This window comes from Hyperolius riggenbachi, chromosome 1 (assembly GCF_040937935.1).
Source record: "Hyperolius riggenbachi isolate aHypRig1 chromosome 1, aHypRig1.pri, whole genome shotgun sequence".
In the NCBI taxonomy this organism is placed as follows: domain Eukaryota; kingdom Metazoa; phylum Chordata; class Amphibia; order Anura; family Hyperoliidae; genus Hyperolius; species Hyperolius riggenbachi.
This window is the reverse complement of record NC_090646.1, coordinates 97,288,018-97,305,038: the sequence shown is the minus strand read 5'-3', so window position 1 is coordinate 97,305,038 and position 17,021 is coordinate 97,288,018.

Genomic DNA, 17,021 nt, shown 5'->3' with positions numbered 1-17,021 from the left:
ATCTCCTAAGTTTATTTTGGCTTGAGGTTTGCTGTAAGGTAATCACAGTGTGCTTGTTAATCATTGTCTTGTCTAAGTTATGATTGATGACATGAAACAAAAGGACACATCACCTGTGCCTTTTTTTAACAAATGTTTACAATTAGCCTTAAGATCTGCTTCTCTATTGACCCCTCTGCAGCAGAATCACTTTTTTTCATGGAAATTTAATTTCCAGCCCGATAATTTGACCTGTCTTGAAAATTAACAATTGCATCTGAAAAACACAATTAACCTGCCTGTGATGAGTTTGGTTTCCTGTCCCGGAGGCCAGCCGGTGAGAAGCAACACATTCACAGGACTTGTGACACTTTGGCCTTTGGCTTTCACTTTCCTTAATGAAGTCAAATTACAAGCTGTAACAATTAGCAAAGTGGTTTTCGGTACTTCTGGTAACATCTATAAATATGCATACAAAAGTTTCACAAGTTATGACACAATTTAAGAAGGCAAAGAGCTGTGAACTATGAGTGTTAATGCTGAAGATCAGGTAAATACTCAACTGCATATATCCGCTTATAAATTATACTTGTTCCCAGTCATGCTAATGCAGCTCCAAACCACTGCTTAGCATAAACCTGCTCTTCCTGCACTGAAATAAACCAAGGTCTCTACTAAATAGAGGGCTTAAAGTGTACCAGAGATGTTAAAAATGAAAGATTTAAAACGTACCCAGGGCTTTCTCCAGCCCCATAAGCACCGCTGAGTCCCTCGCTGTCCTCCCGCGTGCCTCCGTTCTGCCGCTACCAGCTCTGGTAACTGGCTAAGTCGGCGCCAGTCGTGGTCTTCTGCGCATGCACGGAAGGTCAGCGCATGCCCAGAAGACCACGACTGGCGCCGACTTAGCCAGTTACCGGAGCTGATAGCGGCAGAACGAAGGCACGCGGGAGGACGGCGAGGGACTCAGCGGTGCTTATGGGGCTGGAGAAAGCCCCGGGTAAGTATCAGATCTTTTGTTTTCAACATCTCCGTTTCCTTTAAAGGACAACTGAAGTGAGAGGGATATGGAGACTGTGATATTTCTTTCCTTTTAAGCAATACCAGTTGCCTGGCTGTCCTGCTGATCCTCAGCCACTAATACTTTTAGCCATAGACCCTGAACAAGCATGCAGCAGAATAGATGTTTTTGACATTATTGTCAGATCTGACAAGATTAGCTGCATGCTTGCTTCTGGTGTTATTCAGACACTACTGCAGCCAAATAGACCAGCAGGGCTGCCAGGCAACTGGTATTGTTTAAAAGGAAATAAATATGACAGCCTCCATATTCTCACTACAGTTGTCCTTTAAAGTGGAACTGTAATGAGAATAACGTAATCTATAAAATAGCTTTTTTTGTACAATATTAATGTTTAAATTATTTAGTCAGTGTTTGCCAATTGTAAAATCTTGCCTTAACCCAATTTACATTCTGAAATTTATCACAGATGGCAACAACTTTAGTCCTGTCAGGTAATCACTGGGGAATGTTTGTTTACTGCGAGTTCTTAAAACCTCCCTGGCGGTAGTGACGTGTATGCATGACGATACAAAACATGCTGCGAACGGTATTGACATGCATACACGTCCATACTCTCCTACACTGTATACTAGACCCTTGCTTGAAACATTTTGGCAAGTTACAGGAAAAAAAGGTTATGAAAATTAATCAGATCACTTTTTGCACAGAAATCCTGGGGAAATTGAACACCAGGGAGGTTAAGCCAGTAGAAAAGATCTCTGATCTCCAGGAATGCTCTGGGGGGGTGGGGGGGGGATAGGGGAATGGGAGAGAGATTTGCTCATAATGAAAACCCTAGGCTAATGGTGTGTACACACTTGAAAGATTGATGAAAGATCTTAGACCAATTTTACCCCCTTCCATGTAATATGAGAGCCATACTCTACACAGTCTATTCTATTGAGCTGAACTCCCCATCAGATAAAAATCTTTGCAGGATGCTGCACACAGAGATGCTGTACACATGCAAAAGATCCGTTCCTGCAAAAGATCAGTTCCTGCAAACCGCATTCATAGTCTATGATATCTGCAGATCTCATACACACCTTGTTTAACGGACAATTATCTGTAGACCAGATCCACCAGGTTGGATCTTCAGATCTGCAGATGATTGTCAGATATGCAGATGAATGTTTGTTAAAGAGACTCCGTAACAAAAATTGCATCCTGTTTTTTATCATCCTACAAGTTCCAAAAGCTATTCTAATGTGTTCTGGCTTACTGCAGCACGTTCTACTATCACCATCTCTGTAATAAATCAACTTATCTCTCTCTTGTCAGACTTGTCAGCCTGTGTCTGGAAGGCTGCCAAGTTCTTCAGTGTTGTGGTTCTGTGATGCATCTCCCCCCTCCAGGCCCCTCTCTGCACACTGCCTGTGTATTATTTAGGATTAGGGCAGCTTCTCTCTTCTCTGTTATCTTTTACAAGCTGGATAAATCCTCCTCTGAGCTGGCTGGGCTTTCACATACTGAGGAATTACATACAGGCAGAGCTGTCTGCACTCTGCAGGAAGAAACAGCCTGACACTTCAGTGGAAGATCGCTGCAGGGGGAAAGAAACACACAAATGATCTCTTGAGATACAAAAGAAAGGCTGTATACAGCCTGCTTGTGTATGGATGTATTTTCTATGTGTGGACATACTGTACATCAACCTACTTCCTGTTTTGGTGGCCATTTTGTTTGTTTATAAACAAACTTTTTAAAACTGTTTTTAACCACTTTTAATGCGGCGAGGAGCAGCTAAATTGTGACAGAGGGTAATAGGAGATGTCCCCTAACGCACTGGTATGTTTACTTTTGTGCGATTTTAACAATACAGATTCTCTTTAAACAAGGTGTGTATGAAGATCTGCAGATATCATAGACTATGAATGCAATTTGCAGGAACGGATCTTTTGCAGGAACAGATCTTTTGCAGGAACAGATCTTTTGCAGATACTGATCTTTTGAATGTGTACAGAATCTTTGTGTGCAGCATCTTGCAAAGATTCTTATCTGATAGGGAGTTCAGCTCAATATAATAGACTGTGTAGAGTATGGCTCTCATATTACATGGAAGGGGGTAAAATTAGTCTGTGATCTTTCATTAATCTTTCAAGTGTGTATGTAGCATAAGCCTCAGTGGGAGGATTGGGTTACATACCAATATATAGCTATAGGATGTGGTTCTGATGCTGAAACCGGGATATTTAATGTAAAATTAGGTATCCTGAATAATTTACTGCATTCTACAACAGTAGCAAGAAAAAGTATGTGAACCCTTTATAAATTATATGGATTTCTGTACAAATTGGTGATAAAATGTGATCTGATCTCTATCTAAGTCACAACAATAGACAATCACAGTCTGCTTAAACTAATACCACACAAATAATTAAACGTTTCCATGTTTTTATTGAACACACCATGTAAACATTCCCAGTGCAGGTGGAAAAGGTATGTGAACCCCTAGACTAATGACATCTCCAAGAGCTAAGGCCTCAACTCATAAAGCATTACCACATGTCGTAATGCTGAAAACAGCAGACTTTCCTGAGCACTTAGCAAAGTGTCAATTCATAAAGGCTGTTACCTCATGAAAAACTGAAATTACCGAGCAGTGAGGTAAGTTACCGACTTGGCTGTAATTACCTCCAATACATGTCAGTAAATTGTCAGCAAATGTCAATTCATAAAGCCTTCAGATGATAATTACCGACACCTCTGGTAAGGTCTTAACAATGCGAAGTCTCTGTAAGTCTGTGCAGGGAGCCGAAGTCTCTGTGAGTCTGTGCAGGGAGCCGACCTCTCTGTGAGACTGTGCAGGGAGCCGAAGTCTCTGCGAGTCTGTGCAGGGAGCTGACCTCTCTGTGAGTCTGTGCAAGGAGCCGAAGTCTCTGTGAGTCTATGCAGGGAGCCGACCTCTCTGTGAGTCTGTGCAGGGAGCTGACCTCTCTGTGAGTCTGTGCAGGGAACCGAAGTCTCTGTGAGTCTATGCAGGTAACCGATGTCTCTGTGAGTCTGTGCAGGTAACCGATATCTCTGTGAGTCTGTGCAGGGAACCGAAGTCTCTGTGAGTCTGTGCAGGGAACCGAACTCTCTGTGAGTCTGTGCAGGGAACCGAAGTCTCTAAGTCTGTGCAAGGAACTAGAATTACAGCTTGTAACAAAAGAGAGATATCGCCACTCTTCTGCTGTACCGCTCACTGGGCTGCGGTAATTTACCGAACTTCAAAGGCAGCTGTGAAAATCTTTATGAATTAGCACACAAAGGTCTAAAATATCGAATGCGGTATTTTCCCGCCCAGATTTTTTTACTGCAAAGCCTTTTATGAATTGAGGCCTAATTGCCGTGAGGTGTCCAGTAAATGAGATGAGATGAGATTGGAGGTGTTGGTTACAGCTGCCCTTCCCTATAAAAAGCACACCAGTTTTGGGTTTGCTTTTCCAAAGAAGCATTGCCTGATGTGAATGATGCCTCGCACAAAAGAGCTCTCAGTAGACCTACAATTAAGAATTGTTGATGACTTGCATAAAGCTGGAAAGGGTTATAAAAATATCTCCAAAAGCCTTGCAGTTCATCAGTCCACGGTAAGACAAATTGTCTATTGATGGAGAAAGTTCAGCACTGCTGCTACTCTCCCTAGGAGTAACCATCCTGTAAAGATGACTGAAACATTTCATTATTTGTGTGGTATTATGTGATTGTCTATTGTTGTGACTTCACATTTTATGACCAATTTGTGCATGTAATTCCAAAGGGTTCACATACTTTTTCTTTCCTCTTTAATCCATTTTCCTGTCTGTTCATCCAATTCTGTACAGTCTGGAAAACAGTAAGATTTTTAAAGCATGTGTGAACCAGCCCTATTGCTGTATTTAATGATACATCTTCTTTTGCATGTATGGAAAGATTAGAGGCCAGCACACGCGTCACATCTGCCCACCTGTGCCTCTATATTTTGGAGGTGTCTTTCAGTCTGCTAAGATCTTCATGGATTCCATTATCTAGGACAGAGTATTTATGTTTAATGGCCTCATCCTTCTTTAACTGGATGCCAGCTGGTGCTCATTAGGATTCTAACATTTTAGTTTGTGTGATTTGTATTGTCTATTTTTAATATGTGATTACAATAAGTATGAAGGCTTTACGCATTTCTTTATTACTGCATGCCACAAGAGCAATGTTTTTCACACAGCAAAAAAAAAACAATGGGTTTTTAACGGACGTAAGTATAAATATAAAACAATTTTAATCCATAATGGCTAAAGGGCACCAGAACTGAGAGGGATATTTGGTCTTCAGTCTGTAAAAAAAAAAAAAAAACTATCTCTGCAGAAATGATGTACTACAGAGAAAATAAATTATACACACAGATCTGGATCTAGGCTGGGTAATGTATTAGCGGGCGATCGGGGGGGGGGAATCATCAGTAATCGGGGGATATGCCGGCCAGCTGTACCAGCTAGCCTGGTGCTAGCTGAAGCTGTTACAGGCATGGGATCAGTTAAAATTATACTGGGGGACTCCTGGCGACAGCTAGTGTTGGGCGAACACCTAGATGTTCGGGTTCGCGAACGTTCGCCGAACATCGCCGCGATGTTCGGGTGTTCGCGCCGAACTCCGAACATAATGGAAGTCAATGGGGACCAGAACTTTCGTGCTTTGTAAAGTTTCCTTACATGCTACATACCCCAAATTTACAGGGTATGTGCACATTGGGAGTGGGTACAAGAGGGAAATTTTTTTTTAGCAAAAAGAGCTTATAGTTTTTGAGAAAATCGATTTTAAAGTTTCAAAGGGAAAACTGTCTTTTAAATGCGGGAAATGTCTGTTTTCTTTGCACAGGTAACATGTTTTTTGTCGGCATGCAGTCATAAATGTAATACATATAAGAGGTTCCAGGAAAAGGGACCGGTAACGCTAACCCAGCAGCAGCACACGTGATGGAACAGGAGGAGGGTGGCGCAGGAGGAGAAGGCCACGCTTTGAGACACAACAACCCAGGCCTTGCATGAGGACAAGAAGCGTGCGGATAGCAATTTGCATTTTGTCGCCATGCAGTCATAAATGTAATACAGATGAGAGGTTCAATAAACAGGGACCGGAAACGCTAACCCATCACAGATGTTCATTGTTCATGTTACTTGGTTGGGGTCCGGGAGTGTTGCGTAGTCGTTTCCAATCCAGGATTGATTCATTTTAATTTGAGTCAGACGGTCTGCATTTTCTGTGGAGAGGCGGATACGCCGATCTGTGACGATGCCTCCGGCAGCACTGAAACAGCGTTCCGACATAACGCTGGCTGCCGGGCAAGCCAGCACCTCTATTGCGTACATTGCCAGTTTGTGCCAGGTGTCTAGCTTCGATACCCAATAGTTGAAGGGTGCAGATGGATTGTTCAACACAGCTATGCCATCTGACATGTAGTCCTTGACCATCTTCTCCAGGCGATCGGTGTTGGAGGTGGATCTGCACGCTTGCTGTTCTGTGTGCTGCTGCATGGGTGTCAGAAAATTTTCCCACTCCAAGGACACTGCCGATACCATTCCCTTTTGGGCACTAGCTGCGGCTTGTGTTGTTTGCTGCCCTCCTGGTCGTCCTGGGTTTGCGGAAGTCAGTCTGTCGGCGTACAACTGGCTAGAGGAGGGGGAGGATGTCAATCTCCTCTCTAAAGTCTCCACAAGGGCCTGCTGGTATTCTTCCATTTTGACCTGTCTGACTTTTTCTTCAAGCAGTTTTGGAACATTGTGTTTGTACCGTGGATCCAGAAGGGTATAAACCCAGTAATTGGTGTTGTCCAGAATGCGCACAATGCGTGGGTCGCATTCAATGCAGTCCTAGGCCGAAGAGGTCATAGCCTAGGGTCACAAAAACCTGTTTATTTGGGCACTTTCAATGGTAGTGATGCTGACGTACATAAATCTCAGCCATGGCCGTTAGCAACGTCTGAATTTCACGAAATGTCTCATGCAGGTAGAAGACATATTGTTGGACTTGGATTCCAAAGATGGGGTCCCTACATCTCTGCAAACCAGAGTTACAGGGGTCCAAAATTGGTAAAATCCCCCATAGGCTTTCATTGCCTCCCTATTTCACTTTCCAAAATCTCACATCTTTTCAAAGGGCATTTGCTCAGCAGTGGCAAATTTTCTAGCATTGTAGGGACCCTTAGGGGGAACATGACTGGTGAGTTTCGGGCCCCTAGGCCGAAGAGGTCATAGCCTAGGGTCACAAAAACCTGTTTATTTGGGCTATTTCAATGGTAATGATGCTGACGTACATAAATCTCAGCCATGGCCGTTAGCAACGTCTGAATTTCACGAAATGTCTCATGCAGGTAGAAGACATATTGTTAGACTTGGATTCCAAAGATGGGGTCCCTACATCTCTGCAAACCAGAGTTACAGGGGTCCAAAATTGGTAAAATCCCCCATAGGCTTTCATTGCCTCCCTATTTCACTTTCCAAAATTACCCGACCAAGTATTGAGTGCATAACTGAACATAATTATTTGAAGGTTGACTTTTTTGTTTTAAAAACACTTTTCTTTTATTGGTCGGATGAAATATGCTAATTTTTTGAGATAGGAATTTTGGGTTTTCATGAGCTGTATGCCAAAATCATCAATATTAAAACAATAAAAGGCTTGAACTACTTCAGTTGTGTGTATTTGAATCTAAAATATATGAAAGTCTAATGTTTATCAGTACATTACAAAAAATAATGAACTTTATCACAATATGCTAATTTTTTGAGAAGATCCTGTATGTCTTCTACCTGCATGAGACATTTCGTGAGATTCAGACGTTGCTAACGGCCATTGCTGCGATTTATGTACGTCAGACTCGCCTCCATTGAAATTGCCCAAATAAACAGGTTTTTGTGACCCTAGGCTATGACCTCTTCGGCCTAGGGGCCCAAAACTCACCAGTCATGTTCCCCCTAAGGGTCCCTACAATGCTAGAAAATTTGCCACTGCTGAGCAATTGCCCTTTGAAAAGATGTGAGATTTTGGAAAGTGAAATAGGGAGGCAATGAAAGCCTATGGGGGATTTTACCAATTTTGGACCCCTGTAACTCTGGTTTGCAGAGATGTAGGGACCCCATCTTTGGAATCCAAGTCTAACAATATGTCTTCTACCTGCATTAGACATTTCGTGAAATTCAGACGTTGCTAACGGCCATGGCTGAGATTTATGTACGTCAGCATCACTACCATTGAAATAGCCCAAATAAACAGGTTTTTGTGAACCTAGGCTATGACCTCTTCGGCCTAGGGGCCCGAAACTCACCAGTCATGATCCCCCTAACAGTTCCTACAATGCTAGAAAATTTGCCACTGCTGAGCAATTGCCCTTTGAAAAGATGTGAGATTTTGGAAAGTGAAATAGAGAGGCAATGAAAGCCTATGGGGGATTTTACCAATTTTGGACCCCTGTAACTCTGGTTTGCAGAGATGTAGGGACCCCATCTTTGGAATCCAAGTCCAACAATATGTCTTCTACCTGCATGAGACATTTCGTGAAATTCAGACGTTGCTAACGGCCATGGCTGAGATTTATGTACGTCAGCATCACTACCATTGAAATTGCCCAAATAAACAGGTTTTTGTGACCCTAGGCTATGACCTCTTCGGCCTAGGACTGCATTGAACGCGACCCACGCATTGTGCGCATTCTGGACAACACCAATTACTGGGTTTATACCCTTCTGGATCCACGGTACAAACACAATGTTCCAAAACTGCTTGAAGAAAGAGTCAGACAGGTCAAAATGGAAGAATACAGTAGGCCCTTGTGGAGACTTTAGAGAGGAGATTGACATCCTCCCCCTCCTCTAGCCAGTTGTACGCCGACAGACTGACTTCCGCAAACCCAGGACGACCAGGAGGGCAGCAAACAACACAAGCCGCAGCTAGTGCCCAAAAGGGAATGGTATCGGCAGTGTCCTTGGAGTGGGAAAATTTTCTGACACCCATGCAGCAGCACACAGAACAGCAAGCGTGCAGATCCACCTCCAACACCGATCGCCTGGAGAAGATGGTCAAGGACTACATGTCAGATGGCATAGCTGTGTTGAACAATCCATCTGCACCCTTCAACTATTGGGTATCGAAGCTAGACACCTGGCACAAACTGGCAATGTACACAATAGAGGTGCTGGCTTGCCCGGCAGCCAGCGTTATGTCGGAACGCTGTTTCAGTGCTGCCGGAGGCATCGTCACAGATCGGCGTATCCGCCTCTCCACAGAAAATGCAGACCGTCTGACTCAAATTAAAATGAATCAATCCTGGATTGGAAACGACTACGCAACACTCCCGGACCCCAACCAAGTAACATGAACAATGAACATCTGTGATGGGTTAGCGTTTCCGGTCCCTGTTTATTGAACCTCTCATCTGTATTACATTTATGACTGCATGGCGACAAAATGCAAATTGCTATCCGCACGCTTCTTGTCCTCATGCAAGGCCTGGGTTGTTGTGTCTCAAAGCGTGGCCTTCTCCTCCTGCGCCGCCCTCCTCCTGTTCCATCACGTTTGCTGCTGCTGGGTTAGCGTTACCGGTTCCTTTTCCTGGAACCTCTCATCTGTATTACATTTATGACTGCATGCCGACAAAATGCAAATTGCTATCCGCACGCCTCTTGTCCTCATGCAAGGCCTGGGTTGTTGTGTCTCAAAGCGTGGCCTTCTCCTCCTGCGCCGCCCTCCTCCTGTTCCATCACGTGTGCTGCTGCTGGGTTAGCGTTACCGGTCCCTTTTCCTGGAACCTCTCATCTGTATTACATTTATGACTGCATGGCGACAAAATGCAAATTGCTATCCGCACGCTTCTTGTCCTCATGCAAGGCCTGGGTTGTTGTGTCTCAAAGCGTGGCCTTCTCCTCCTGCGCCGCCCTCCTCCTGTTCCATCACGTGTGCTGCTGCTGGGTTAGCATTACCAGTCCCTTTTCCTGGAACCTCTCATCTGTATTACATTTATGACTGCATGCCGACAAAATGCAAATTGCTATCCGCACGCTTCTTGTCCTCATGCAAGGCCTGGGTTGTTGTGTCTCAAAGCGTGGCCTTCTCCTCCTGCGCCGCCCTCCTCCTGTTCCATCACGTGTGCTGCTGCTGGGTTAGCGTTACCGGTCCCTTTTCCTGGAACCTCTTATCTGTATTACATTTATGACTGCATGCCGACAAAAAGCATGTTACTTGTGCAAAGAAAACAGACATTTCCCGCATTTAAAAGACAGTTTTCCCTTTGAAACTTTAAAATCGATTTTCTCAAAAACTATAAGCTCTTTTTGCTAAATTTTTTTCCCTCTTGTACCCACTCCCAAGGTGCACATACCCTGTAAATTTGGGGTATGTAGCATGTAAGGAGGCTTTACAAAGCACGAAAGTTCGGTTCCCCATTGACTTCCATCATGTTCGGAGTTCGGCTCGAACACCCGAACATCGCGGCCATGTTCGGCCCGAACCCGAACATCTAGATGTTCGCCCAACACTACACGTGACCCGTTCGGCCAATCACAGCGCTAGCCGAACGTTCGGGTAACGTTCGGCCATGCGCTCTTAGTTCGGCCATATGGCCGAACAGTTTGGCCGAACACCATCAGGTGTTCGGCCGAACTCGAACATCACCCGAACAGGGTGATGTTCTGCAGAACCCGAACAGTGGCGAACACTGTTCGCCCAACACCAGCGACAGCCAGTGGTATGCCCGACACATTGTCGGGAGACAATCCCTGCCTTTTTCTGCTCAAAAGTTTATGAGTTCTGTTTGTGATGTTCACAGTTGGTTCCAGTCATTGCTAAACCTTAGCCTTAATTTTATCACCAGAGTAGGCACAAAAATATCTAAAGCTGGTTATACACACATCGATTTTGATCACTAATTAAATCTGCCAGTAATCTATTGTTCATACAATCAATTCTGTGCAGTTTATGCTTTGTGCTGTTCTCTGTGGGATGGGGGCAGGACAGGAGCAGTGGGGGATTGATAATCCATAACTTTGCCCTGCATCGAACAGTACAGTGCTTGGAGTTTGATTGATTGAAGCTTGACAGAGTTCTGCTGATACCTATCAAAATTAAGCTTGCCAAGATAGGACAGCAACAAGGCTAAGAGCCCATTCACACTTGGAAGCACAAAATTTTGCGTGAGTGATTCTTCAGCGGAGAAATCACTGAACACTGCGACGATTTTTCCGCGATTGCGTTTAGGGCCTGTTTCCACTACACTCAGATTGGATGCAGAAAAACTGACTCCAGTGAATGCCTATGGGAAAATCTGCATCAAAAAAAAATCGCGTTTAGTGGAAACAAGCCCAGAGGCATTTGTTGGAGTCAGTTTTTCTGCATCCAATCTGCGTGTAGTGGAAACAGGCCCTTAACGCTTCTATAGCACTGAAACGCGATCGCCGGGAAATCGCCTGAAAATGGTGCAGGAGACGCATTTGCATTCGCGATTTTGGGCGATTTGCGGCAATTAGCGCAAATCGCCTAAGTAAGAACAGGCCCATAGGGTTTTATTACACTAGCGTTTTTAAAAAGCGCTATTGTTTGAGCGTTTTGCCAAAATCGTGGCAAAACGCTCTAGTGTGAATGGGCCCTAAAAGTGGCCACACACCATACAATAAAATGATGCAATTTTACAGCAATAAAATACAAATTATTGCATTGTCACAAAAATCTAAAGGTTTAATTCGTTTGTGAAATCTGATCGAATTTCCCGTTTTTATTCGATCAAACAAGATCGGGAGCGTTGGATTTTTCTGAGCAATTTATGAAAATTGAATGATGTAAGGTAGATTGACAGTTGTTTAATGTACAGACCCAAGCAATTTTTTCATAATTGGTGAAGAATTGAACGTGTGTGGTACATTGGTCAGATTTTTGAAATGTTACTATCAGTCAGAAAAATGGATTGCAATTCTTGAATATTTAAAAAAATGTAAAGTGTGTGGCCACCTTAAAACGAGTGAAAGTGTAGTCATTTCACGCAGTCATCGAGTATTGGCTGGATCTCGTAGTGGCCAGTGGTGTTAAAAAAAGAGAAAAAAATGACCTCTTTGGCCTCAATCACACCTAAAAACGAAAATGCAAGTGTTTTGCGTTTTTGTTCGCTGTTTTTTTTTTCCCCCTCCCGGCGCTCCCCTGCGTGCTGCGTTTTTTGAAGAAGTGTTTTTTTTAAGCGCTTTGCCAGAATGGTTTTGAGATCATTCCCTGACGCAAGTCAGGAAGTGAATTCTTCAGTAAATACAATGTATTCATTCTAAAAAATGCAAACACAATCGCCGCATAAAGCGGCAGTGTTCTCCCCAGGCCCTTTTAGCCGGGTGCTCCACCCGGCTAATTTTGGGGAGCACCCGGCTGTCATTGGCTTGCCTCCTCATTCTCCTCCTGTGCTATAAGCAGAGCTATGCCAACCCTACATTCCCCTGTCATGCACCACCCGGCTACTTATTCATGCCACCCGGCTGGGAAAAAATTCTGCAGAGAACACTGAACGGTTTTGTGAGCATTTAGCGCTCTTCCTAAACCTTCCATTATAGCAAAAATACCCCCAAAATGGTACAGGCACCGCTTTGCTGAATGCACAGTGCACGACCGCGCTGATATAACCCTTCTCATAGAGACTCATTGCACAAGCGTTCTGTGGGCGATTTTTAAAAATCGCCTGTGCTTGAAAAAAGGCCGAAAATGCCCCCAGTGTGAACGAGCCCTTATATAGTGGCAGAACTTCATCTGCTTCCTTGAGGAGCCAACAGAGCAGATAATTGACTGCACCTTAAACTCGTTGACATGGCAACCTGTTAAGGTACTCATACATCTAACGACTTGGGGGCTGATCAACCATCCGATTCCATAATTATTATCGAACCGGATGAAAATCAGTGCAGACAAGTGCATGCCACCAATTTTGGGCAAGATGTCGGGCCGTCATGGTTGATCGGGTGAGCAGCGGTAACGGCAAGTAATAACTGGACGAGTGATGAACGCAATGAACCCCCCGCCACTGTTTCCCCAGTGTATAACTGTACTTGTAGATGTGTGCATTTATACATTGCCTTTCCTTTGTTGCAGTGCCTCTCCATTGTCTGTCGCCCCACTCTTCCATTAGCCCTATACGCCGTGCGTGTGTGACAGCACACACTCGCCATGCCGGCGGCATGTATATGGCTAATGGAAGAGCAGAGGATTCAGATGGGCAACGTGCTACAGGACGGGTAGTGTATAAATGTACACATACATGTACATTTATACACTAGGGCAGGGGTGCCCCAACTTTTTCGGCTCGCGAGCTCGCCGAGGCCAGGAGATCTACCGACGTTTCAAATGCACCCGGACCCCCCCACCGGAAATGTAGTTAGGTATAGGCCCCTTCAGTGTAGGTTAGCTAGGTATAGGTCCCTTCAGTATAGGTTAGCTAGGTATAGGTCCCTTCAGTATAGGTTAGCTAGGGATAGGTCCCTTCAGTATAGGTTAGCTAGGTATAGGTCCCTTCAGTATAGGTTAGCTAGGTATAGGTTCCTTCAGTATAGGTTAGCTAGGGTCCCTTCAGTATAGGTTAGCTAGGTATAGGTCCCTTCAGTATAGGTTAGCTAGGTATAGGTCCCTTTAGTATAGGTTAGCTAGGTATAGGTCCCTTCAGTATAGGTTAGCTCGGTATAGGTCCCTTCAGTATAGGTTAGCTAGGTATAGGTCCCTTCAGTATAGGTTAGCTAGGTATAGGTCCCTTCAGTATAGGTTAGCTAGGTATAGGTCCCTTCAGTATAGGTTAGCTAGGTATAGGTCCCTTCAGTATAGGTTAGCTCGGTATAAGTCCCTTCAGTATAGGTTAGCTAGGTATAGGTCCCTTCAGTATAGGTTAGCTCGGTATAGGTCCCTTCAGTATAGGTTAGCTAGGTATAGGTCCCTTCAGTATAGGTTAGCTGGGTATAGGTCCCTTCAGTATAGGTTAGCTGGGTATAGGTGCCTTCAGTATAGGATAGCTGGGTATATGTGCTTTTAGTATAGGTTAGCTAGGTATAGGTCCCTTCAGTAAAGGTTAGCTGGGTATATGTCCCTTCAGTATAGGTTAGCTGGGTATATGTGCTTTTAGTATAGGTTAGCTGGGTATAGGGCCGGGCACACGTTTGAACTTGCTTCCCTCGGTGGTGTCCTGGCTTCACTCCCTCAGCTGCGGCTGCCTGGAGGGCAGATATGAAATTCGGCGGCTGAGGGAGGCTCCGGTGGGCAGCGTGAGTGGAGTTGAAAGTTTTGCTTCTCTCCTCCCCTGATTGGCCGCTCCTCTCTCCTCCCCTGATTGGCTGCGCCTTTCTCCTCCCCTGATTGGCTGCGCCTCTCTCTTCCCCTGATTGGCTGCGCCACTCTCCTCCCCTGATTGGCCGCGGCTTTCTCCTCCTGATAGGCCGCACGGTCAGAAACTGCGTTTTAAGCTGCTGGCTGCAAAATTCAATGGGACGCGGCCATGAGGCCGTGATCTACCAATCAGGTGGTCGCGATCTACCTATTGGGCAGCCCTGCACTAGGGGATCAGCGGTGGATATGGCTTCACAAGGCCGATTTCGGATTGATATTAGCATGGAATTGATCGGGAATTGGCCTGCGCTGTATGGGCAGCTGACAGATCTCTCTCATCAGACTCGATCAGAGAGAGATTTGTCTCTTGGTCGAATCTGCCCCTTATCGCTAGATGTATGGGCACCTTTATACAGACAGATTTTAGATAAGTGCACCGGTTAATAAACTGAAAAAGATTTTATGACTTTTTTTGGTACTTACGTATTATACCGTCTGATGAGTTTGGCAGTTTCTTGTTTAAGTTTTGTTTGCTCCACTACCAAGATTTAGCTCTTTTTGAAAAGCTGAAAGTCCTGGCTTTCCATTACATCAGGCCCCGTGTCCCTGTAATGCTCCTTTGCCAAGTTAAAGGGTTTTGAAGGAGGGGTGTCCCCTGCATCTTGAGAGGTGAAGAGGGTGTATAGCTGGGCTGCTCCTTCGTCTTAATAGAGTCTCCAGCCCTGGCCAGTAACACACAGAGCGGTCAGGAGGGTGTATAGCAGGTATGTCAAACTGGTCCTTCGAGGGCCGAGATCCTCATACATTTTTGATACAGCTCAAATGAATTGATGGGTCTGAATCAGGAAAGGTGTGGTCCATCAGGTAGAACACATACCTCTCTTTCTCAGTCCATCCTAAACACTGGCATGGATCTGGCCCTCCAGGCCTGGAGTTCGACACATGTGGTGTATAGCGTGTCTGCTCCTTCGTCTTCTGTAATGAGACCCCTGCAACAGAAGACTACCTCCCGGGTGCGCTGCTCAGGCCCGTTTCTAGGGCTGTGCGGCCGCCCTGGTTGCGCTGTAATGGAGGGGGGAGCCGCAGCCGCGGGGAGGACAGCCCAACCTCTCCCTCTCTTCCTCTCCCCGTGCTCCCCCCTCGGACTGCAGGGAAGCGCTCACTGTAAATAGTAACTCGCCTCCCTGGTTCCAATCGCCGATCACTCACTAGCCGCCGGTCTCCTGCTCTGCATAGACGCTGATACATACACTGCTTCCTGTTTTCTTGGTAGTGGAGCAAACAAAACTTAAACAACGAACTGCCAAACTCTTCAGACAGTATAATTCGTAAGTGCAGTGAGGAGGTTCATGACGCTCTACCCCTAGCCATCATACCAGTCGGTGCAGGATCAGACAAGCCAGGCCATAATAGTAGAGAAGTGCAAAAAAGGGATCCGCAAACCAGAGCAGGATGAGGTAAAAAAGGCTGAAATGTTTATTTGAAAAATCCACAGACAAGGCAATAAAATCACAGGATCAACTTGTTGATCCTGTGATTTTATTGCCTTGTCTGTGGATTTTTCAAATAAACATTTCAGCCTTTTTTACCTCATCCTGCTCTGGTTTGCGGATCCCTTTTTTGCACTATAATACGTAAGTGCCCTTTTTTTTTTAATGAAAAATCACAATAGAGCCAATATGTGCTTGTATTTATTTGCCTGAAGCTCCTGTGCCACATTATTCTGACTACTAATAGCAAGCCATCGCTAGTCTGTATCTCCTGTTTTATCTCTCCAAAAATACATGTAATTACAATCATAATAAAAAGTCACCTAATGCAAATCCATGGCTTGAATAGAAGAGTGTATCTCCTAAGGTGTATTTGCATAATGTAAATTGGGCTGTGAGAAATGACTGCAATCAGGTGTTCCAGCCTGGGTGTTCATATGCTAATCCCAGCTGAGCACTAATGGCTGCAATAACTTAATATTAGCCAATAACCGAGAACCGCATTCCAATCTGTTTCTATGGCGAGGTCAACGCTGCTCCTGTTTTTGGACCCAAAGGCATTCATAGAATGAGTACAGGAGAGTAATGAATAGTCAGGGGAATGATGTGCCATTTACTGCCTGAACCAATAGTCTGTAGTCTAGTCTCTGATAAAATCATTTTTTAACCCCAATGTCTTATCAGATCTTAAAGCGGACCTGAACTCAGAACTTCATCTCTGCTCTAAATGATAAGCAACAGCATAATAACTCTTCAAAGGGAACCTGAGCAGTAAGAAAAAAAGGGAATCCAGACTAGCCTAGGGCTTCCTCCAACGAGGTCCCCCGGGGTCCTCTTGGTCCCTTGCGTTGTCCCACTGGTGGATCCGGTATCATTCCTGACTACGGCAGAAGTCGCACATGCGCGCCATCACACCGGTCGCTGTATGAGTGCTGTGCACGTGCGATTCTCAGCTGAAGTCGCCGGATTACTGGAGCCGCCAGCGGGACCACGGAAGGGACCAAGAGGATGCCGGGGGACCTCACAGGGGGGGGGGGGGGGGGAGGGGCGGAGAAAGCCCCAGGTAAGTCTGGATTTCCTTTTTTTTCTTACTGCTCAGGGTCTCTTTATAGAAAAAACGTTCTTTGTTACAGCTGATACAAATCCTGCAGTTGGTCTACTTCCTGCTTTCATGGAAGCAGATATATTAACATCCAATTACAATTTGTGCT